General features: G+C 41.2%; 1 protein-coding gene across 2 annotated transcripts in view; it reads left to right on the top strand.

Moving 5' to 3' along the window:
* Positions 1 to 24738, top strand: part of CHCHD3 (coiled-coil-helix-coiled-coil-helix domain containing 3) — a 260383-nt gene that overhangs the window by 73697 nt on the left and 161948 nt on the right. The window lies entirely within an intron of this gene.

Genomic DNA, 24738 nt, shown 5'->3' with positions numbered 1-24738 from the left:
TCCTTGACAGCTGCAGTGATTTCCAACTACATCTTTCTGCAGCACATCCAGCCTGCACTCAGACTTATTAAATATTAAACCCAGTATTCAGGAACATTATTCACTCATTAATATTGCATCCTGGTCTAAACTGCATTGTTCAAAACATTTAAGGATGTTATGCAAGTCTGTCAAAATACATTAACAAACTTGCTCATGTCAAACTAAGCAAAAAATGACAGTTTGCCCAGTAAAGATGTTCCACTAGAGTTTTTGGAGGGTGTAAGCAGGCTGAATTGAGGAAATACCACAGAAATCTGCTGGCAAAATACAGTGAAAGATGAAGAAAGCCGGATGGAATGAATATTCATTTTCAACAAAACCCCTCCTGCACATTATAGCAAAATGCAAAGGTGTCCTGTAATATCCCTAAATATTCTTTGTTACAAGGAGGTTGTGCTGTGGAATCATTCCCCTACCCTGGGGAATACTTTCAGATTCCTAGGATCAACTTGCATCTTCGGATTTCTGCCCTCCACAGAAGGAGGAAGACAATGGCTTTCCTGCCAGTGGCCTATAAACCAGGAAATAGGTAAACTTTGGTAGTTAATGTGATGAAAAGGGACAGAGTTCAAACTTTTGATGTATTGGCAAGGGTTTATTCTGGATCACTGTGAACTCATCAACTTGCTCACTCCCTTCATAACAGTCTACTGCAGTCTTGGCGTTGTACAACTTCCCTCGAAAGTGACTCAAAAGAAAATGTTTAAGCTGTCACTTAATGTAATAACTGCTTCAAAATCTGCAAAAATCTCCCCCATTTGTTTTTAATATTACATTATGTTTCCAATTATGAATGTTGAGTTCTAAATTAGATTATAATAAAGGATTTCAGTGTGACTATAATAAAGGGTTTCAGTGTGGTAATTGTGTCTGTTGGGGGTACAAACTCTTGGTATTATAGTAATCTTTGAACCTTTTAGTAATTTTGCTGCTATCCCTGGATTATATTTTTTTTAGAGTAGTGAATAGTGCTAATCTTCAGCACCTACGACTGTAATTTCAGGAGTGTCAGAAATGGCTATTCTGAGATAAATGGTGAAGGTAGTAGAGTGAATCCTTTCTGACTAAGTTAAATTATTCATTTTGTTAGTTTAGCTAACATGGTTCATGCTGTGCAGGATTTCAGTGCTATGTCATAGGCTAATATTGTATAATTAACAGCGTTTCTCTCTCCAGCTCATGAAAGAAACAGATCTGGTAATGGTTGTAATGTGCTTAGAAAGCACAGTCAGTGAATCGTGTTCACTAATACTCTTTGAGTCTTTACATTTCTAAGTAAAAATTTAGAATACCATCCACATGTTAAATTAATTTTTTTTAACCCTTGATTATCCTTCACAGTTGCTTATGGGTAGCGTGTGGGAACAAATAGTTTATGGTAAACTCTTTAGGGCAGGGGGCTCCGAAAAGCACCTTGCACACCAATCATGCTGTATTCATATTTTAAGACAGATCTCTTTGATGGGGAGTCTCTCTGTGATAGGGGTGATAATTCTTTGTTTCCCCTGTCCGTTTTGTTTGGCTGAGCTGTCCAAAAAGACCTGGATGTTGATCTTTCACAACCGATCAGTGCACTTCTTCTGCTGAAAGGATGCTCAAGAGCTTTTGGAGAGCCAAACTGTACCCGGGTAGAGTGCATTGCCTAAAGAGTGCGTTCAGTCCCTGCCTGCTTGGGCAGTCCAGGACAATGAGAACACTTTTGAATGAATACTGACCAGAAATTTTCCAGTGCAGCAAACTGAACACAGTGACCTGATAAAAGATTTCTTGAAAGAATTTTTTTAGATCCAAACAAAATGCTTCATAAGTGGGAAGAGATGGCTTACTGGTCTAAGCCTCAGACCTGAAATAGCAAATGGAATCCTATGTTCAAATCCTGTCATGATGAACTTTTTCTTGCTACTACTGAGCTTTTCTTAGGAAAATGCCAAACTTTTTTATTTGCAGCATAGCGGTAGCTGTGTCTGTCCCAGGATATTAGAGAGACAAAGTATCTAACCCACCATGTGTCTCTAAACTTCATTTCAAATGTTTAGACTGACAGTTCAGTTCAACACTTTGTGTAATTTCCAGCTGTGTCCCGGGGCTGTGTTTGGTTTTTGAGGAAATTGTCACCCTCCACTGTGCTTCTCCTTCTGAGGAGTTTGCAGTGACTGGTGCTTCTGCAGGCTTCTTGAAGTGAGTTAGGCTGAGAAAAGGCAAAATTAAAGGTCTGAATCTCTTCCAGTCCCACTTTCCTCGCTTTCCCCCCACCAATTAAATGCATCTTTGGGAAGCTTGATTGTCCAGCTCTATGGGCAGACTACAGTTTTCCCCTCATAGCCCAGGCAAAGGTGGGGTTGCCTTGATCCTTGTTGGTAAATTGCATACTCAATTGATTGACCACACTTTGGTTCATTATGAAATATAAGCAAGAGCACAAATAAGAGATCTATACAAGTATAGTACAGGAAATAAAGGTCAATACAGAAATAATTTCCAGGAAGCCATCTTGTGCAGCATTGTTGAATTCACCTTGACCAGAAGGTTTGCCTCCAAAGTGACACATTTCAGCTATTAGTATTTATAGGAGGCTTTATGAGTAATACAACTCTTTACATTTCAGTAAAGGCCGACCCACCGGTTCGTACCAGTTCCTTAATTTGTTTTTCTGTACCTTCCTTGTCTGTTTTGTATGCTAGCATTCCGGGTAATGATCCTTGAACGTATCTCTCCAGCTTGTACCAGGGCAAAACATTAATGTGTTTTGCCTTTGACAAGTTTTCTATTTTCTAATGCCAAAGCTTACTTCAGCTTTGCAAAGTATTAGCATAAGTGAATAAGATTATAGAAAGACATAGGCCAGTTCAGGCCACATAACTGCTAGAAATACATATGCAATGTAATGTTATATTGCTATTGTATGCTTAATGCATATTACTGTAGGTAGTGTGAATAATGCATATTGACAATGTGATATACACGCACATTTTAGCCCAGATATATTGGTCAACAGGTCTCCCACTTGTTGCTTTGATAATTGTTGTAATCAAGGCAACACCTTTGCCAAATTAATACATGAAGCGCTGGTGAAGGCATTAATATGTGATTTATACTGTCTCAACTAACTGTGTAACAGTACATCATTAACGCAATTCAAACCAATACACCTTGTAATATAAACAAAGCTTTAAATGCAATTTTTATTCAAGTGTGGAAATCCAATATTTCAAGAGGCACGTCATGGATCAGGTCATTCAAGGCTTAGCCTACCTTGTATATGTTACAGCTAATTTGAATAATATGTGTCTTTTTGATATAATAATGTTTTTAAATTTAAGGTAAGTGGGTTAATATGCATGCCAAAAACTTGTAGCTTCTTTTCAACTTTATCCTGCTACTGAGGCTCACTTTGGATCATGGATTCATTTTGAAAAACTGGGATAGGCGTTCGTATAGTGTCCTACATGAAGAGTAAACACAAATTTGGAGCAGTGATATTACAAATGAAGTCTCCATACATACATTTCTTGTAATTAATTACCACATAGTGCTGTCCATCAATATTAGGTCACAGATTGGAAATGGAGGGTACTGGACGCAGCATAATGCTGCAATGCCACAGTGTGCAGTAAGGGGCCTTCAGGCCTGGCTCCCTATTCCTGCTGCCACCTCTGTAATGGCTCTTCCTTCCCACTCAGTGATCCAGCATCGTAGATTCAGGACAAACACAGGCACATGGTGCCAGGGAAGTCCACCAGAGGCCCGAGCTATGGTTGAATAGTATTCGGCAAAAGGTGTTCTCTTGGAAGAACGGTAGCAGAATATGAAGGTGACCGTAATGGAAAACAACAACGGGAGTGTCAGACACAAAAAACGGTTTCTTATTGCAGCCTTTTGGGACATCTGATATCGTATATGCACATGCTTAAAAGGTCCAGAGTTCATATGATAGCTATCCACTAATTCTAGTATCATCAGAGTGTTAGTGTAGATCTGTCTCTCTAAAAAAAAAACCTGTGGCACCTTATTATTATAGAGAAGTTCTGCAGCAGCAGCTTTTCGTGGGTGAATACCCACTTCTTCAGATGCAAGAGATTCTAATTCTAGGCATCCCATCTGCATCACATTCTATCTTATACATTGGCAGAGATCTAGCTACAGTTGTTTATTCTCTGCTCCCACAACTGGTGAATGCAGATAAATTAGATTTTTTTAAAATGAAGTTTCTTTAGTCCAAGAAATGGATGCCAGAAAAGGAGAGCACAACATCTACTCACTGGGAATACAATGATTTACTGAGATCTTGAAGCAGTGCTCCTTCCAGAGACGACAGAGCAGGTCTGATTACAAGTCAGTGGGTCTGATTGAGGTAAGATTGATATCATTATGAAAACTCTGAGAGATTTTCTTAAGTCTAGAAGATTTTCCTATCTATGTGCGCTTCCCGTTAATTATTTATTAGTTTTTATTAGGTACTCTCATGCCTTGTGACACATGAGGCAGCCCAGTGCTCTCCTTCGAGTGATGTTCCTGTGGATGCTCCACTTGTATTTGCGGCAACGCCCCATGCGCCTGGGATTGAAGATCTTCATCAGCAGTGACTGCACATGCACACCTCCCCCCTCTTGTACTGTGAGTGGGACATATATACAGCATTGTGTGGTCTGACCGCCCCCAGTTCCTTCTCTACTGCCTTTGGTCTGGGATGGAATCCCCTTCTATTCCCTCACACTAGATAGTGCCTTACCTGTTAGAGTAGTGTAGTTAATATTTTCTTTCTCTTAAACAAAAATAGATAAAAGAAATTAACTTTACCTTTACTGTTATTTCATAATTTAGGTTTCTGTTTCCACCACTTCCCGCCCAGTAAGCCTTTCCCTCACCCTTATGCCTGGATCCTCTGGGTTTAAGGGTGCGTTTCTTGTGGGGCTGCCTTCCTGGTAATGGAGGGCCACCCACAGTGCATCTGCTGTCTGAGGGAGGGACATGTTCCACAAAAGTGTGCCCACTGCCTCGCCTGAAACCCAGAGCCAGAAAAGACCAGGCCATTAGATTAAAACTTCTCCTCATGGAGGAATCTCTGTAACTGGCATCGGACCCGGGTCTGGACTCTTCCCTGGAGAGGCCCTCATCCTCTGCCAGGTTATCTGCCAATCCTCACTCCCCATGTCCCTTGAAGAGAAAGTCATCTCTTTCGGATGAAAAGAAATAGGCTCCCTCCTCACACTTTGAGGCACAGCCCACCAGAATACTGTCCCCGTTGAGGTCTGTTGCCTCAATCTCATGTGACAGGGGACACAGCTCCAAGGCCCATCCAAGTACCTCCAGTACCGACACAAGAAACAGTCTAAAGACGCTAACTGGGCAAACCTACAGCCCTCGGCAGTGTTTCCCGGTTTTGGGGAATGTGAAAGGTCAATTTCAGGAGCTATGGAACTGACAAAACTTGTCAGCCTTGGTGCCCTTTCTGACACCGAGGAAGCCGTCAGCACCAAGTAAGCCCTTGGCACTATTGAAATCATAGACTATCAGGGTTGGAAGGTACCTCAGGAGGTCATCTAGTCCAACCCCCTGCTCAAAGCAGGACCAATCCCCAGACAGATTTTTGCTCCAGATCCCTAAATGTCCCCCTTAAGGATTGAGCTCACAACCTTGGGTTTAGCAGGCCAGTGCGCAAACCACTGAGCTATCCCTCCACTGGCAAAGTCTCTGGCGCCATCTACTGGTACTATGAGGAAATACACCCATACACGGGCACTGAGGATGCTTTTTCCCCCTCCACAAGCTTTTAGATACCCTAAAGACCTGCTAGTATTGGACACTCCTGAGTCTACACTCCTTCAGTGTGACCTCCCCTCACTTCCACTCTCCTCTTCAAACTCACAACACTCTTCCTTTTCTCTCCCGAGGACAGCACCTTCCTTCCTCACCACTCTCTTGTCCACCGGACAGATCACAGCTGATCATCCTCACTATCCATAGTCTGCATCTGGTCCACCGTTTTGGCATGGACCACCATGGATGCAGCCACATGTTCCACACCCTTCATGTTGGCCATTTTGGCACCTTTGGGCCATGTACACTGCACAGTTTGGGAACCCTCCCAGGAAGCAAAGCCGGAGACCTACACCTCTCTCTTCTCCATTGGTCTCTCACCCTCTGGAGGTTGAACCCCTGTTGGTAGCATCTGAAGAGGAGAAACAGAAGGAGGTGAGCTCCCAAACATTACATTTTTCCTCCTCCTTCTCCTCCGCTTCCACCCCCTACATCTTCTGACGACTTCCGACATTTTCAGGATCTGTTCTGCAGGATTGCAGACTCCCTGCAAATTCCTGTTGAGGAAGTCAAGGACGAGCAGTATAAGCAGCTTGATATCCTCCACACATCCTCTTCCTTCGAGATCGCACTACTGATCAATGAGGCTCTTCTCAACCCCATGAAGATGCTCTGGCAGACCCCGGCGAAGGGTGTGTAATTTCTTTTCTTGCACCTCATCCCAAATTCTTAGGTGGTCAGTGCGTGCAAGAGAGAGACCATCAGTACCAATCCCATTCTAGCCTTCCAGACAGAGATTGGAAATGCCTAGACTTATTTGGATGCAAAGCATATTCATCAGCCACACTCGAACTATAAAGCTCTTATGGTGAAATATAATTACTTGAACTTCTCCAAATTGGAGGACCTCTGCCATGGACCTACGTGAGGCCAAGAAAGAGCAATTCCAGTCCCTAATATCAGAAGGTGACCTCCTAGCCCATATAGCACTACAAACCTCATTACACTCTGCAGACATTGCTGCCTGCTCCATCGTGCCTGTTGTGGTCATGAGGCATGCATCATGGCTCCTCTTCTTGGGTTTTCTGAAGGAGATACAAACCATGGTAGAAGACTTACCTTTTGGGGGCCAGAAACAATTCTCAGACCACATGGACCAATCTTTGCACTCCCTTAAAGACTCTCAAGCTACACTCCGATTGCTCAGAGTTTACATGCCAGTGCTGAAGAGATGTCCAGGGAAGTATAATTTCCCCCCGCAGTCCTGACCAACAGCACTATGACACCCAGTGCTGAAGACAAAGGCCTCCTACCGTGCATCCCACCGAAGCAGCAATTTTAAAGGTGTGGTCAAGGCCCTTAGAAGCCTCCCCCTCATCTGGTCATTCCCACCATCTTTGATGTTCCACCAGTTGGCAACCGACTAGCTCTGTTTTTCCCATCTTGGAGACCAATCACTTCAGACAAGTGGGTTCTAAAGATAAAGATCAGAGCAGCTGCTGCAAAGTGGTTGTTATGGAAGTATTTTGCAATTTCAACAACATTAGCCTTTATTTCTGGAACACTGAAGTCTTTGGCTAGGAGGTGCATCAAATGAGCACTATAACCGTATGTTGTTAGCTTGGGACTCTCTTCTAAATAATTTCTTCTCATCTTGGATACATTTGCAGCATTGTCTGTGACCAAGCTGTGCACTAGACATTTGAATTTTTTTTCACAGTTTGTGATAGCTTTTACTGCTACTTCTTGTAAGTGTTCTGCTATGTGTGCATTTCCTGATGTATCAATTGTTTCTGTAAGGAAGACATTCCCTTCTTCTGTTGTCACAGAAGCACGTACAACAGGATCATTGTGGACATTGCTCCACCCATCAAGACTCAGGTTAACAATTTTACCCTCTAGACCTTTTGCACACTGCTCAATTTCTCTTTCATACACTTTTTCCAGCAATTTGCCTGCAACATCTGCTCTGTTGGGTGGTATGGTAGCCCCAGTGGCCTAATATGGTAGCCCCAATGGCCTAATGGATAAGGCATTGGCCTCCTAAGCCAGGGATTGTGGGTTCGAGTCCTATCGGGGGTGAAGAGAATTTTGGGGGGAGGGATAGCTCAGTGGTTTGAGCATTGGCCTGCTAAACCCAGGGTTGTGAGTTCAATCCTTGAGGGGGCCACTTAGAGATCCAGGGCAAAAATCAGTACTTGGTCCTGCTAGTGAAGGCAGGGGGCTGGACTCAATGACTTTTTGAGGTCCCTTCCAGTTCTAGGAGATTGGTATATCTCCAATTATTACTATTACTTAATGACTGAACCATGTCAGTCATATGGAAAGGAGAGTTTGTTCCATAAACAAACCGGGCAATTTTTTCATCAATTACCTTTTTGTAAACTGCTGGCTCTTATCACAAACTTATCTATGGTGGTTTCTGGATGATAGATTTTTTTTTTCCTTCTTTTTGCTACAGGCTACATACTGTGGCTATGTGACATACGTGATGTGACTGAAACACTATCATTGGCAGATAACTCTGAAACTATAGAAAATGATGGTGATCTTGAAGGTGAATAGACTTCAGAATCTTGTATGTTGAGGATGGATTCTCCTAAACAAAATAAGTCAATGCAGTTAATAATTATTATTACCATGCTGCTCATTTAATATTACTCATTGCATTCACTGACACTCAGTACTACTTTAAAGGTGAAATTATAAAAGGAAGATCTGCCTATTTCAGCTATTTATTTTTATCACAACTGCATCTGAAATGATAGTACTATAGAGTAACAACTTTATTTTTTGCTCAAACATGAGAATTCAAGAATAGTCCAGAAGGAAAACAGGAAGTCCTTAAGAAAGACCTATGAAATAAAAAAGTTTACCAACCTGAGGATCCTGCATGTTCAGACATGTTCCTTTCATCATCATCATCATCATCATCATCATCATCATCAACACAGCTTCCTGCTGAGAAGGAATGCTTCTCATGATGTTGTTTCATTTGGGCAACCAGGCCTTGCATTTCTTTCTTGCACTGTTTGCATTTTGCATGCATGCCTGTCTTACCCACAGGTAGAGGAACTTCATTAAAATATTCCCAAACTGGGTCTCTCTTATGGCCTGGTGCCATTATAGGTTTTTCCTTCTAGTGAGAGAATGGTATGGTAGATCTCAAATCAATGAAGGCTACACTCGGAAAGACCTCAAGACTTCTGGAATATGCTGTTTCTACTGCCTGTCCTTCCCTTCTCACATTTATCTCCAGACTTCTTCTCCTTGCCCAGATCTATTCTGCCCCCAACAATCTTCTATTCACTGAACTTTTTGAAACTTTGCACTTTTAGAGAGGGGTAAAGAATTGACTCTGTGTCCACAAATTTGCAGAGGGACAATAGGGTTGAGGTCTGTTATTTCTCACCTCTAGATATTATTTATTTATTTGAAAAAAAATTTATGTTAACGAACAGGTTATCTCTGGAGACACAAATCCACAGTTTGAGAAATGCAAAACTAAGCATCTCTGATGGTATCTTCTAGACTGAGCACTGAGTCCCATTGGGTAGATAGAAAGATTAACCTAAATAATCTATACAGAAGCCCCTGGAACCTCATAAGATTGGGTACCTAATCCATGAACTATTGGAACTCATTTACAAAACTTTTCTTAAACATGACATGAATATATTGTCTCATACTATAGAATTAGAATTTATAATCCCTATTCCATGATGAGATATCTTTGAGCTATAATGTATCTAATTAAAACTATCTTTAGATAGGTTTTTTCCTCAAAGCATTTTATCAAAAAAATCCGATTGAAATAAAAATGACTTTTTTTTATTTTTAAAAAATCATTGATTTTTATCCACTCTGTCGGGCACCCATAGGGACATCACTCAGAAGAAGAGAAGATTACTCGCTCTGTGCTGTAACTGAGGTTCTTAGAGATGTGTTTCCGTGTGGGGGCTCTACTGCGCTCTCTTCCCTTCTGCTTTGGAGCCCTAAACATATGCTCTGTGTCAGAGAAGGAACTGGGGGAGGTCAGAACCTGCAGTGCTATATATACATCCCGCTCACAGCTTGACATGGGGGAGGTGCACATGTGCGGTCCCATGGCCACTGCTGATGAAGATCTCCAATCCCAGGTGCAGGCGGTGCTGCCAAACCTACAGTGGAGCACCCATAGGGGAACACATCTTGAAGAACCTCAGTTAGTGTATAAGGTGAGTAACTTTCTCTTTCCACCTCTGGCTAGTGCCACATTTCTTGCTCCATTGTAGGTGCCTCATGACATTTTTCTCAACAGATTTCTTACATCATTCATTCTCCTCTTTTCTATCTTCCACCTCGTGGTATCCAGTCAAGGGCTTGTTTAGTAATGTGGTTTTTTTTGACATCTGTACAAAATGTCCAGACCACTTCAGTCATCTTTATCCATTGTCTGTTGGCCTGTCCTTTGTAATACATCAGCATTAAGTTACTTTATCCCACCAGTGGACAGCAGATATTCTCCATGAACATCTCTGGTGGAGTGTCTTAAGTTTCCAGTTGTGAGCTTCTGGTGTTGGCCAGGTTTCAGAAGCAAATAACAATGTGGGTATCACATTGTCCATCAAGGAAGTGGGAGATGTACACCAAGTTTTACATGGCAGAAGTCAGACTAGCAGAGTCTATATACCCAGAAATATATACTATATACTATACCCAGAAATATCTCACTTATTGTAAGTCAATTTGGTGGGCTGGGAATCAAACTCTTTGCATCTGGAAAGGGTAAATTAAGTGCCCTGCAGCCCCTTGTCAGGACCCTGGAAATTAGGTGGTGAATGACCTCTCACAAAATTGGGCAAAGTCCTTGCTATGTTTTCCAACACTTTTCATTGCTCCTCAGGACAATACAAAAGATAAGAACAAGAGCGCGGTAGTGAAACTTTTTATATCTTTCTGGCTGTGCTTTCAGGCCTCATTTAACCTAACATTGGATCTTTGGATGTCTCTGTCTCAGAGAGGAGGTCTGTTTATTGCAGAACCAGTCCTCTCTGGGGAACCAGTCAAGTTTAAAATGAATATTTGGCAGAAGTGATTATTGCTATCATGGATCCCAAAAGAGAGAAGGCAACAAATAAAATAAATGTACTGGCTAGCGCGAAGCCCATAATTTAACTGCCATTGGAAACCAATGAAACATAGCCTTGCGTTCCTCCAGGTTTTTTTTTATTGTGGGTGTATAAAAGTGTCCGTGTAAAAGGGTCAATAGGATAATGTTCTTAGCATGTTCAAGAAAAGGAAATGGTTATACAAATCCTGACATTAAATGCTTCTTTAGGGCATCAGCCTTTATTCCAACCCTGCAAGGTAATAGAGCCCAACCATGAACCCTTTTCTGTTCCTGTCAGCACTACTGAGATTGAATTCCTTCAGTGGGTATCGTATTTCCTGTCCATTAGGACAGGCCTCCCATAGGCTCTGATTTTCAATCAGATGACTTTTTTAAATTTGAAGTTAGGAACTTTTTCTAACAAGACCCAATATTGTATTTTGAAATCAGACAGATAGTCTCACAACCGTCATAACATTTATTCCCTAAGTAAATTCAAGAAATATTCCTCCTTTGGTTAAGGACCAAAATCCTGTCCTTAGGAGACTGACTGTTTCAGGGCACAAGTAATCATGTATCCTGTATTGAGTTCTTTGTAATGCATAAATTGACCACATTCTGCATATTGGTCATCCAGTCTTAGCCAATGCTATTTCCTTTCTTTTGACAGAAGTCTGCTCCATGCCGTAGTGCCCAGGGGAAGATGGAAGAGATTTTATATGTATTCTAGCATGTTCTGGATGTGCCTGCTTCCCACTCTGACAGGTTTCAGAGTAGCAGCCATGTTAGTCTGTATCTGCAAAAAGAACAGGAGTACTTGTGGCACCTTAGAGACTAACAAATTTATTTCAGCATGAGCTTTCGTGAGCTACAGCTCACTTCTTTGGATGCATAGAATGGAACACACAGACAGGAGATATTTATACATACAGAGAACATGAAAAGGTGGAACTTTTGAAGTGATAATTAAGATGACCCATAGAAGGTGTGAGGAGAACTTAACATAGGGAAATAGATTCAATTAGTGTAATGACCCAACCATTCCCAGTCTCTGTTTAAGCCTGAGTTAATTGTATCTAATTTGCATATTAATTTGAGTTCAGCAGTCTCTCTTTGGAGTCTGCTTTTGAAGTTTTTTTTGTTGCAATATTGCCACCTTCAAGTCTGTCACTGAATGGTTAGAGAGGTTGAAGTGTTCTCCCACTGGTTTTTTAATGTTATGATTCCTGATGTCAGATTTGTTCTTTTGCGTAGAGACTGTCCGATTTGGCCAATGTACATTGCAGAGGGGCATTGCTAGCACATGATGGCATATATCACGTTGGTAGATGTGCAGGTGAACGAGCCTGTCATAAACAGATAGTTAAAGGTTAATGTCTCTTTTACCTGTAAAGGGTTAAGAAGCTCAATAAACCTGGCTGACACCTGACCAGAGGACCAATAAGGGGACAAGATACTTTCAGATCTTGGTGGAGTGAAGTATTTTGTTTGTGCTCTTTGTTTGGGGGTTGTTCGCTCTTGGGACTAAGAGGGACCAGACATCAATCCAGGCTCTCCAAATCTTTCTGAATCAGTCTCTCATGTTTCAAACTTGTAAGTAATAGCCAGGCAAGGCATGTTAGTCTCAACTTGTAAATGCTCCTTTTTGCTGAGAGGATTTTACCTCTGTTTGCTGTAACTTTGAACCTAAGGCTAGAGGGGGTTCATAAGAACATAACATAATAAGAACATAAGAATATAAGAATGGCCCTACTGGGTCAGACCAAAGGTCCATCTAGCCCAGTATCTGTCTACCTGACAGTGGCCAATGCCAGGTGCCCCAGAGGGAGTGAACCTAACAGGCAAGTGATCTCTTTCCTGCCATCCATCTCCATCCTCTGCCGAACAGAGGCTAGGGACACCATTCTTTACCCATCCTGGCTAATAGCCATTTATGGACTTAGCCACCATGAATTTATCCAGTTCCCTTTTAAACATTGTTATAGTCCTAGCCTTCACAACCTCCTCAGGTAAGGAGTTCCACAAGTTGACTGTGCGCTGCGTGAAGAAGAACTTCCTTTTATTTGTTTTAAACCTTCTGCCTATTAATTTCATTTGGTGACCCCTAGTTCTTGTATTATGGGAATAAGTAAATAACTTCTCCTTATCCACTTTCTCAACATCACTCATGATTTTATATACCTCTATCATATCCCCCCTTAGTCTTCTCTTTTCCAAGCTGAAGAGTCCTAGCCTCTTTAATCTTTCCTCGTATGGGACCCTCTCCAAACCCCTAATCATTTTAGTTGCCCTTTTCTGAACCTTTTCTAGTGCTAGAATATCTTTTTTGAGGTGAGACCACATCTGTACACAGTATTCGAGATGTGGGCGTACCATGGATTTATATAAGGGCAATAATATATTCTCAGTCTTATTCTCTGTCCCCTTTTTAATGATTCCTAACATCCTGTTTGCTTTTTTGACGTCCTCTGCACACTGCGTGGACATCTTCAGAGAACTATCCATGATGACTCCAAGATCTTTTTCCTGACTCGTTGTAGCTAAATTAGCCCCCGTCATATTGTATGTATTGCTGGGGTTATTTTTTCCAATGTGCATTACTTTACATTTATCCACATTAAATTTCATTTGCCATTTTGTTGCCCAGTCACTTAGTTTTGTGAGATCTTTTTGAAGTTCTTCACGATCTGCTTTGGTCTTAACTATCTTGAGCAGTTTAGTATCATCTGCAAACTTTGCCACCTCACTGTTTACCCCTTTCTCCAGATCATTTATGAATAAATTGAATAGGATTGGTCCTAGGACTGACACTTGGGGAACACCACTAGTTACCCCTCTCCATTCTGAGAATTTACCATTTATTCCTACCCTTTGTTCCGTATCTTTTAACCAGTTCTCAATCCATGAAAGGACCTTCCCTTTTATCCCATGACAGAGCTTAATTTACGTAAGAGCCTTTGGTGAGGGACCTTGTCAAAGGCTTTCTGGAAATCTAAGTCCACTAAGTCCACTGGATCCCCCTTGTCCACATGTTTGTTGACCCCTTCAAAGAACTCTAATAGATTAGTAAGACACGATTTCCCTTTACAGAAACCATGTTGACTATTGCTCAACAGTTTGTGGTTTTCTATGTGTCTGACAATTTTATTTTTAACTATTGTTTCGACTAATTTGCCCGGTACCGACGTTAGACTATAGTTCCTCTGGGCTATATGAATTTGATTACCCTGTAAAGTATTTTCCATCCTGATTTTACAGAGATAATTTTTACCTTTCTTTAATTAAAAGCTTTCTTTTTAAGAACCTGATTGATTTTTTCCTTGTGTTAAGTTCCAAGGGGATTGGATCTGGACTCACCAGGAATTGGTGGGGGAAGGAAGGGGGGATGATTAAATTCTCCTTGTGTTAAGATCCAAGGGGTTGGATCGGTGTTCACCAGGAACTTGGTGAAAAAGCCTCTCAAGGCTTCCCAGGGAGGAGAAGGTTTTGGGGGGAGAGAAAGTGAGCCAGACATTGAAATTTCTGGATGGTGGCAGTGTTACCAGATGTAAGCTAGTAATTAAGCTTAGAAGAGTCCATGCAGGTCCCCACATCTGTACCCTAAAGTTCAGAGTGGGGGAGGAACCTTGACAGAGCCCCTGATGGCGTGGCTGATGTGATTAGGTCCTATGATGGTGTCATTTGAATAGATGTGTGTACAGAGCTGGCACTTCCCACTCTGGAGGCGCACTGCTAGGCACATCTATTGTAATGTGTCCATGGAGCTTAGCATGAAGAAGAAGAAGGAAACTCTGTGCTTACCTGAAAACTTCCTTTCTTCGAGTTATAAGGTCCAAAGATCTGGTCCACCCTGGAGACAAATAGATCATTCAGAATAGAGATGGAATTAAGGATTTGGATCTGTTGTCATTAGGTGAAATTTACCATGCTCTGCAGTAGGAGCAATTGTGCCTTTTTCCTGCTGCAACCCAGTGACTGATGGATCTTGTTCTGTCCCCAAACAGAAAGTAGGTTAGAGTATCATTGTAGTGAATCTGTGGACCTTATTACTCCGATAAAGGGAACTTTTGGTTAAGCATGGCTAACTTTTCCTTTTCTTAATGTTCAGCTTTTTGCTTGCAAAAGCAAGGAAGCTGCAAGCATTGTGTGATCTGGCTTGACTTCAGTGGGAATTACATGGCTAAAACCTCACTGCCTTTTTAGAAAATTTATCCCTTCACTTTACTTCTGTGCTGTTATGAATGTAATATAGTATCTCATTGAAAGATGACAGGGCCAGAAAGAGTTAATTAACTCACAAGCTGACCTACCCATGGACGAACTTTAGAGACTTGTTAGGAAAATATGTACATGAAGAGAGCTTTGAAATGCAAGTCTGCATTGTTAGAGATAGAAGGGTAGATGTTTGCTTATATAACAAGACCTGAGCAAACAAGTCTTGTCTATCGCTATAGCTTTGATTAAAAGATCAAAAAAGGAATATTACCCTGTGCTAATTGCCAGGATGTTTGGAAGAAGGAGTTAAGCCTATTGTTTTCTCAGGCTGAAAGGCTGCTGGAAATATATAAGAACACTCGGACACGATCCTGCTTCATCTCAAATCTGCTTTGGGTTTCAAGAGGGGGAAACCTTAAGCCATAAGGATTTAGATCCCCAGTCATTGACTGGAGCCACCCTGAATATGGACATTGGACTATAAGCTATGGACTATTTCTAAAAGGACTTTTGGTAACTACAAGCTCATTTCTGCTATGTATCAGAACCTCAAGAATTGAACTCAAGTCTGTATGTATATTGATCTTTTAACCAACACTCACTCTCTTTTCTTTTCTTTTTAAATAAATTTTAGCTTAGTTAATAAGAATTGGCTAATAGTGTGTATTTTGTGTAAGATCTAAGTTATAATTGGACCTGGGTATTTGTCTGATCCTTTGGGATTGGAAGAACCTTTTCTTTTATATGATGAGATAAGATTTTCAGTAATCATTATCATATCTGACGTGTGTGTCTGGACGTAGGCCTGGGGCTGGGCACTTTAAGGGAACTGCGGTGTTTGAACTTCTAAGTAACCAGTGAGGTACTGTAGAAACTGTTCTGTGCTGGCTTGGTAAATCTAAGTATTGGAATAACCACCAGCTTCTGGGGTTTGTCTGCCCTGTTTTGTTTTCAGTTCACCCTAATTGAGTGACCTCAGCTGGCTCCCACAGCAGCACCGTCAAACTTCTACATTGTGTGATGTGTTTTTTTCCCCTGGTGATTTTACTGAAATAGGTTTGATAATGCTTGGGGTGTGTGTGTGTGTGTGTGTGTGTTTGTGCAAAATAGCTGTTGTTGTTGCATGTTTGATTTAATGGATTGCAGACAGACACATATCTGACAGTTGAAGCATGGATGACATGACATCTGATATAGATTTCCCTAGGTGACCTTGGTAGATCTCTGTATGTCTCAGTCTCCTAATCTGTAAAATGTGGATAATAGTGTTAACTGGCATAGTTGCTGTGAAGGGCTTTGAGATCCTTAGGTGAGAGGTGCTGTAGAAATGCAGGAAGAGGTGTTCTTGGTATTGGAGTACAAACCTTGTATGTGTAATTTATGCCGTACAATAACTGAGAACATAAAATAATGTTAAAGCGGTTGGTTCTAAATCTCAATCCACAAGAATTCCCTTTAGTACTTAACATTTACTTTCAGCCATTTACAAGGGTGATGTGACAGGATCACTTATATGCTTTTTGTTTTATTTAATGAGGTAATGTGACTGGAAAGCAGTACACGTTGAGTTGGTCAATATTGTATAATCTAATTACTTTTCTGAATTACCAAGTATCAACTTTTCTTTTTAAAAATGTATAGCAAGCAGTCTTGACTGCTGATTCAGCATTCACTCAGACTTCTAAATTATTTCTTCCAGAGTATAAATGAGCAGTGCGAGATTTTAGTTGCTTGCTTTTTTCCCCCTTTTCTGTTGCAACTTCTGCCTCCATAAGCAAATTGGAGTTTACTTCTTAAACATATAAGCTATTAGACTGAGCCCGCCATTTTAGTGTAATTAAAATTTTCATTGTGCAATGTCTGTTTATACAGAGTTCTTCAGTTATTAGACTGAACTGACAAAGTGTGATCCGTAACTGTGTATCTGAATATAAATCACAAGTCCGAATTTTTTGCTTTAGAATAGTTAGTAATATAAGTCATCATTGAAGATTTAGTTAGTGTTTGCTCTCATTCAGGTAAAGTTTGCACTGTATGCCAGTAAAATGAGTTCATGATGTCAAGGAAGAAAACTACTGTAAGTTGATGCAAGCAAGTGTTTGAAATCTTAGGACAGAGCTGACTTGTATTTGTTTCATTAAGCTCCTACAAGCCACCCAATTACATAATGCAAATAAGTGAAGTTTACATTACATTAAAAGCATACTACTTTGCTTAAAACTCTGAATTTAAATAAGTTGAGAGATATTTAATTTTTTTTGGTAAATTAACTTGATGCTGCCGTTGCCTCCAAATCATGGTCAACTCCAACAAGTGTTTCAAAAAGCTAAGAACATTTTCAAGTAACTTCAGGTATGCATGGTGAGAAGTATTTTAGATCATATGGATTAGAGTTGGGGTAGTTTAGGTTTTCTTACCAGCTCTCGTTAGTTTCTTTTAGCCAATATTAGTTATTAGAAATGTCAGTATATCATAATTTAAAAAGACCTGGAGTTGATATAAAACAGCAGATTAAATAACTGTTTGCACTACAGTATGGCAGCAAATAGAGCCATTGTGATTTAGGATTGCTTATGCAATGACTTCTAATTATGGAGCAGGTGTATGGTATAGACTTAGCTGTGGAATTACTGTTCCTGAAATATTGTGTTCAGTTCTGGGCTGCTCAGTGTCAGAAAGATATGGACACATTGGACAACAGAAAGATTTGGGGGGCCTGAAAAGTTCACTTTTGCAATGAAAGGATAGGAGGTAAACAGTCATTAAGCCAGGCTGTACCTCAGAGAGGACATAACACCAAAGATGGGCAAAGACTTTTGCAGAATGAGGCATGTTAGTACAAATTAAGACAAAATGAGAGAGACTGTAGAATGAATATCAAGCATATCTTCCTGACAGATATGTAACACATTAGATTATGAAATAGTCCAAACTGTTTTCTTACAAAAGCTGCAACACAAATAAATCAGTACAAATATTTCCCAAGCAGCCCATATTTTCAGTGATATACTGATGTTGCTACTAGGTCAAAGGCAGAGAGTGACTCACCTACAGTCACAAAATTAAATACTAACAGAGCCAAGAATAGAATCAAGGTCTCTTGACTTCCAAGCCTGTGCTCTTATCAGCTATATGATTCTGATGCTTCCGAGTACTTCTACACTTCTGTCTGTCAGTAGGAGAGAGGAACATTATGATCCTTCTAGCCATCTGGAGAACAGATGATGGCACAGAAGTCTTCCCCTGGATTTCATCACTAAGCCCATGATGTGCCCATAAAGATGATCTTCTAAATTCCAACAGTTCTTTATATATACACTTGTTCTGAGGTCCAAAGGACATGAGAAGTAGACCAGTTGAAAGTCGCTGGATAAAGATAAAAGGGGAAAAAAAAGAGTGGCAGTTCATGATAGGGGTCTACTATAGACCACTGAATAATTGAGAAGATGTTAATGAGGCATTTCTAGAACAAACAACAGAAATACCCTTCCCCCCACCCCCAAAAAAACCCCAACCAACCAAACAAAACAAAAAAAAAACCCCAACTACAAGAAGAAGAGCTGCAGGGACTTTGACAACTTGTAGTTTCAGAAAGTGGAGGAAGTAACCAGGGGCTAGCCATTTTTGGCTTGATTCTGACCAACCTGAAGGAATTGGTTGTGAATCTGAAGGTTGAAGGCAGTTTGGATGAAAGTGATCATGACTTAATAAATTTCATGATTCTAAGGAAAGGAAGGAGTGAGAGCAGCAGAAAAAGGATAATGGACTTCAAACAATCAGACTTTAACAAACTCAGAGATCTGATAGCTAAGATGCTGTAGGAAGAAAATCTAAGGGATAAATAAGTTCATGAGAGCTGGCAGTTTCTCAAGGAGACAGTATTAAGGGCACAACTGCAAATTATACTGATGTGAAGAAAAGATAGGAAGAATAGTAAGAGGCCAATATGGCCCCATTACAAGCTCTTTAATGACCTGAAAACAAGAAAGAAATACTACAGAAAGTGGAAATATGGACAGATTAAGAAGAAATGCAAAAGAGTAGTGCAAGCCTGTAAGGACAAAATCAGAAAGGCTAAAGCACAAAATGAGTTACACCTAGCAAGGTACAAAAAGGCAAGAAGAGTTTCTTTAAATATATTAGGAGCAAGAAAAAGACAAAAGGAAATAACAAATTTATTTGGGCATAAGCTTCTCTATGTGTCTATATATATCTTCCTACTGTATTTTCCACTCCATGCATCTGATGAAGTGGGTTTTAGCCCACGAAAGCTTATGCCCAAATAAATTTGTTAGTCTCTAAGGTGCCACAAGTATTGCTTGTTCTTTTTGCTGATACAGACTAACACGGCTACCGCTCTGAAACAAAAGGAAATGTAGACTCTCATGCAGCGCTTCATTCGCTTGGAGTCTATACTCCTGCTACAAGAAGGAAACATTTTAAAACTCAACTGTAGTCATGATCCTCATTCCACCAGAAGCCTCAGTATGCCCCTAGGAGGAGATCAAGATCTCTTCAAGGCCAAGAGCGATCTTCCATGGCAGCAAGCGCTTCTCACCAAATAACTGCTACATTGAAGCAGTCGTTTTGACTTTGAGGACAGCATGCCAACAATATCTCTTCACTTAGGATTATACCCATTCCTCTTTTACTGCACTTGGGAAGACATCACTTCAGACAAGGGGCTACCCAGCATGGTAAAGGAGGAATATGTTATCCAATTCATTTCCCTACCCACCCTTCCCATCCCTTTTTAGGACCCTTCTCACGAGACCATGTTACTTCAGGAGCTATGGTCCCTTCTAAAATGGAGAGCGATAGAAGAAATTCCTTACCAACAGAGGGGAAAAGATTGTTATACCTGATTCTTTCTGGTCCTGAAGAAATCTGGGGGCCTCTGCCTCATTGTATATCTAAGAAAGGTGAATTCATCCAAAGAATGAAGTTCAGATGGTACCCTCGCTTCTCTTATTTCTTTCTTGGAGAACATAAGAATGACCATACTGGATCAGCTCAAAGGTCCATCTAGTGCCATATCCTGTCTTCCGACAGTGGACAATGCCAGGTGCCCCAGATGGAATGAACAGAACAGGGAATCATCAAATGATCCATTCCCTGTCGCTCATTCCCAGCTTCTGACAAACAGAGGCTAGGGACACCATTTCTACCCTTCCTGGCTAATAGCCATTGATGGACCTATCCTCCATGAATTTATCTAGTTCTTTTTTGAACCCTGTTATGGTCTTGGCCTTCACAACATCCTCTGGCAAGGAGTTTCACACGTTGACTGTGCGTTGTATGAGGAAATACTTCCTTTTATTTGTTTTATATCTGCTGCCTATTAATTTCATTTGGTGACCCCTAGTTCTTGTGTTGTGAGAAGAAGTAAACAACACTTCCTTATTTACATTCTCTACACCAGTCATGATTTTATAGACCTCAATCATATCTCCCCTTAGCCGTCTCTTTTCCAAGCTGAAAAGTCCAAGTTTTATTAATCTGTCCTCATACGGAAGCTATTCCATACCCCTAATAATTTTTCTTGCCCTTTTCTGAACTTCTTCCATTTCATATGTATGGTTTTTGAGATGGGGCAACCACATCTGTACACAGTATTCAAGATGTTGGCGTACCATGGATTTATATAGAGTCAACATGATATTTTCTGTCCTATTATCTATCCCTTTCTTAATTATTCCCAGCATTCTGTTTGCTTTTTTTGACTGCCGCTGCACATTGAGTGGATGTTTTCAGAGAACTATCCACAATGACTCCAATATCTCTTTGTTGAGTGGTAACTGCTAATTTAGACCCCACCATTTTATATGTATAGTTGGGTTTATGTTTTCCAATGTGCATTACTTTGCATTTATCAACATTGAATTTCATCTGCCATTTTGTTGCCCAGTCACCCAGTTTGATGAGATCCTTTTGTAGCTCTTTGTAGTCTGCTTGGGATGTAACTATCTTGAGTAGTTTTGTATCTTATAGTAGGAAGAGAGCCTGAGAAGTCCTGGTATATGAGGCCTGAGCTAAAGTTTTCAAAAGTGAGGCTGTGAGCAAACCTCAGGCTCTGCCTGCTTGCAAGTTCACAGAATCTGGCAAGAACTGGGCTGATGTTGCAGAAACACATATTTCTAAGAAGTGCTAGGCACAGAGTACTCACACAAACAGATTCCTTACGAGTGGTACCAGAACATCCCGATATCAAGGATGATGCAAAAACATTCCTCAAGGATAATAGGAACACACTGACCCCTCCTAAAAGGTAAGGAACTTTTCCATTCTCAGTGTAGTACCCGCATCTCCTTCGTCCTCAGGGGATCGGCTGTAGCCAAGGTGCCCCGGAACAAGGCCGACAGCACCATCAGGCACCTGGTGAGGAAATAGCTCTACCTTCCCCAGAGGGCCAGCACCGACATCATCTGCATTTCCCACAGGCCAGGCGGTGCCAGCGTACCTCGGGTGGGAGAGCTGTGCGACGTGTCGGTGATCACCCACACCTTCCGCCTCCTGAGGTGCCCAGACCTGACAGTGCGGAGTATCACAGATGAAACTGTACAGGTCGTGGTCAGGAAATGCATTGCCAGGGCCCCCTCTGAGCAGGATGTCGCCACCTACCTCAATGGCTCCCTGGAGGCTGAGTTTGGGAGAGAGTGAGGAGACCTGTCCTCTCTCTGGTCTTGTTCCCGCAACGCCTTGAGACACCTAGAAAGAGGATCAGCTGCTGCTGGAAGTGGTGCGAGGAACGCCGGGTGCTGGGAATACTGTTGCCATGCATAAAGACCTCGAACCACACCATCGTCACCCCAACTGCCAGAATGATGCAGGAAAGGACTCTCAAAGACACTATGCAGTGCCACTACACTGAGAACTTCAAGCGGAAGTCAGACCTGGGCAGGGTGTTCCAGGTGTCCAGCAAGTGGGATGCCAGCAAACACTTCCTCCCTGGGGGCAGCTTCACCAGGTTCGCTGACTGGCAGTTCGTCCACCGTGCCCGAGTCAACTGCGTTCCCCTCAACGGAGCTGTCCGCCACGGCAACTGGAACAAGTACTGTAGGAAGTGCGACTACGCCAACGAGACCCTGCCCCACATCCTGTGTGAATGCAAACAGCACTTCGGAGCCTGGCAGCTCCACCACAATGCCATCCACAACTGGCTGGTGAAAGCCATCCCGCCTTCCCTGGGGAAGATCACCATTGACTCTGCCATCCCCAGGACAGACAGCTGACCGACCTGACATTGTCGTGACCGACACAGAAAAGAAAGTCCTCATGGTAGGCGTCATGGTGCCATTTGAAAACAGGTCACTGGCCTTCCATGAGGCCGAGGATGGAAGGTTTCAAAGTACACCCCGCTGGCCGACACCCTGAGAGCTCAGAGCTACGAGGTCCACGTACACACCCTGATCATGGGAGCCCTGGGTGTGTGGGACCCCACAATGAGCCGGTGCTGAGAGTGTGTGGAGTTAGTTGACACTACGCCCGGCTCATGAGACAGTTCATGGTGTCTGACACCATCAGATTGTCCAGAGACATCTACACGGAACACATCATGGGACACCGCCAGTACCAGCTCGAGTAACCAAGACCGCTGACTAGGGAAATAACCCACTTCCTTCCCTGATGAACGAAGGAACACATCCCACCCATGTACTCATTCACTATGTTGATACTGACTTGGACTCTTAATACATTCCATGGGTGGCGTACCCAAGCCCACTTATCCATTGATGCTTTAAAAACTCCCGCACCCCAATCTGGAGCTATGCTGGTTGTGTGATATGTATGTATCTTGTGAACTTTGTAACCGATACCTGTAATCCCTCATAACTTGTGCCTGGCCCCAGATGTACAGTACCTTCCCTCTTAACTTGTATATATTTAATTTTAAACATTAACTTTCATAAAAATTTTATTCCTAGCAGGGAAGTTGAATGTAACAGCAATTAAGTTAAGCCATCAAACAACTTATCTGGGAGATAGGAACTTATTATTTAAAAGGTTTAGGGTAACTGACTTTCTGCTCTTTGGAAAAGAGATTAAGAGGAGACAACATCAAGGAGCATAATTCTGCCTAATGCCAAATACAAAAATTAAGAGACATGAATATGAGTTAAAAATCCCAAGCTTTAAAAAAAAAAAAAAAAAGTCAAGCAAATGGCAGCTTCTTTAAATACAATAATGAATATGTGAAATATACTATCAGTAGTGTAATGTATAAAAAGAGGAGTCAAGTCTAACTGCAGAGCGTAGAATACAAAACAGGTGATTGGGGTGTATGGGGGGCGTTAATCTTTAATCTCTGAAAAGTCAAAATGCTGCTTTTACTTTCTTCAGAAAAAAGGAACTATTGAAACTTCTATTTTGACATGTCCTCTCTTTGTGTGAAACAATAGTTCTGTAATCTAAAGGAAAACTGGTGTGTGTTTTGACTGCATCATTGATTGTGCGATAGATTAAATGCATTGATGCTGCTGGAATAATTTGGGGGACCTTGGGAAATCACTTAATGGAATTTGGTCCATGTCTGCATAATCTTTTTGCTGGAGTAATTGAAGATGCTGCTTAATAAACTTTATAAAAACTCCCAGTTGGTTGATGTGTTTCAGAGGGTTGTGTCTGGGCACAAAAATGACACGCATTCCAACTGTCTTCTTCCCCACCATCCCCCACCCCTCTTAAACATTTTCCTTGGGGAAGACTTTAATGTACTGTAATGCTGGTGCCTTTCAGAAAGTGACCCTGTGCGGTTTGATTTGTTCTCTGCAGCTCCCTTGGTAACACATGCATTCAGTGGAAATTCTGAAGCCTCATCTCCTTCACTGTTTTTCAAATGCCTATTTAAAAAACAGTATTTGATATTCCATTACTGGTGATGAACTTGTAGATATTGACTTTTGTGTTTGGTATGAGCATATATATATATAAAAAGCAGGTGTTTTTATTGGCTAATCTATTTTAAAATGTGTTTGCATGTACATGTAACGTATACATGCATTTTTATAAAAATATTGTTGTAAAGATTTCCATTAATTTTATGACTTGTGACATTACCTTCTATTCATGTTGAGAATTCCCTGGGACTAATATAATGCATGATTAAGTTCCGAAAACACAAGTTCAGGAAATAATAATACTTTGCACTTAAATAGCGCCTTTCATCCGATGCTCTTAAGTCACTTTCCAGATGTTAAGTATGTCAACATAGCTGTTACACCCTTTTTGCAGATGAGTAAACTGATGCATTGAGTAGATGTGACCTGCCCAAAAGTAACAAAGTGTATCAGTGACCGAGAAAGGAATAGAGCTGAGGATTCTTGAACAAGAATTCCTTTTAAAAAATCTGTATACTGTATATTGTTTAAGCATGAGATTTTAATTAGTTTTATTCCTTATTTTGCTTAATTTCAGAGGTAATGCTGTTAAGATTTGGGTACAGTGTTGGGATGCTGAATTTATATATCCATATATTGAGAGATATTGATACTGATAGGTGTTGGGGGTTGTTGATATTGCTAGATGTGTGTGTAATGTATTTTTATATATGTATATAAAATTTGTGTGTGTATATATATTTATTATATGTGTATGTATATATATTTCTTGTGTGTGTGCGCGTGCGCATATCC

Source organism: Mauremys reevesii, linkage group 1 (genome assembly GCF_016161935.1).
Source record: "Mauremys reevesii isolate NIE-2019 linkage group 1, ASM1616193v1, whole genome shotgun sequence".
Lineage (NCBI taxonomy): Eukaryota > Metazoa > Chordata > Testudines > Geoemydidae > Mauremys > Mauremys reevesii.
This window is presented reverse-complemented; position numbering and strand designations above follow the sequence as displayed.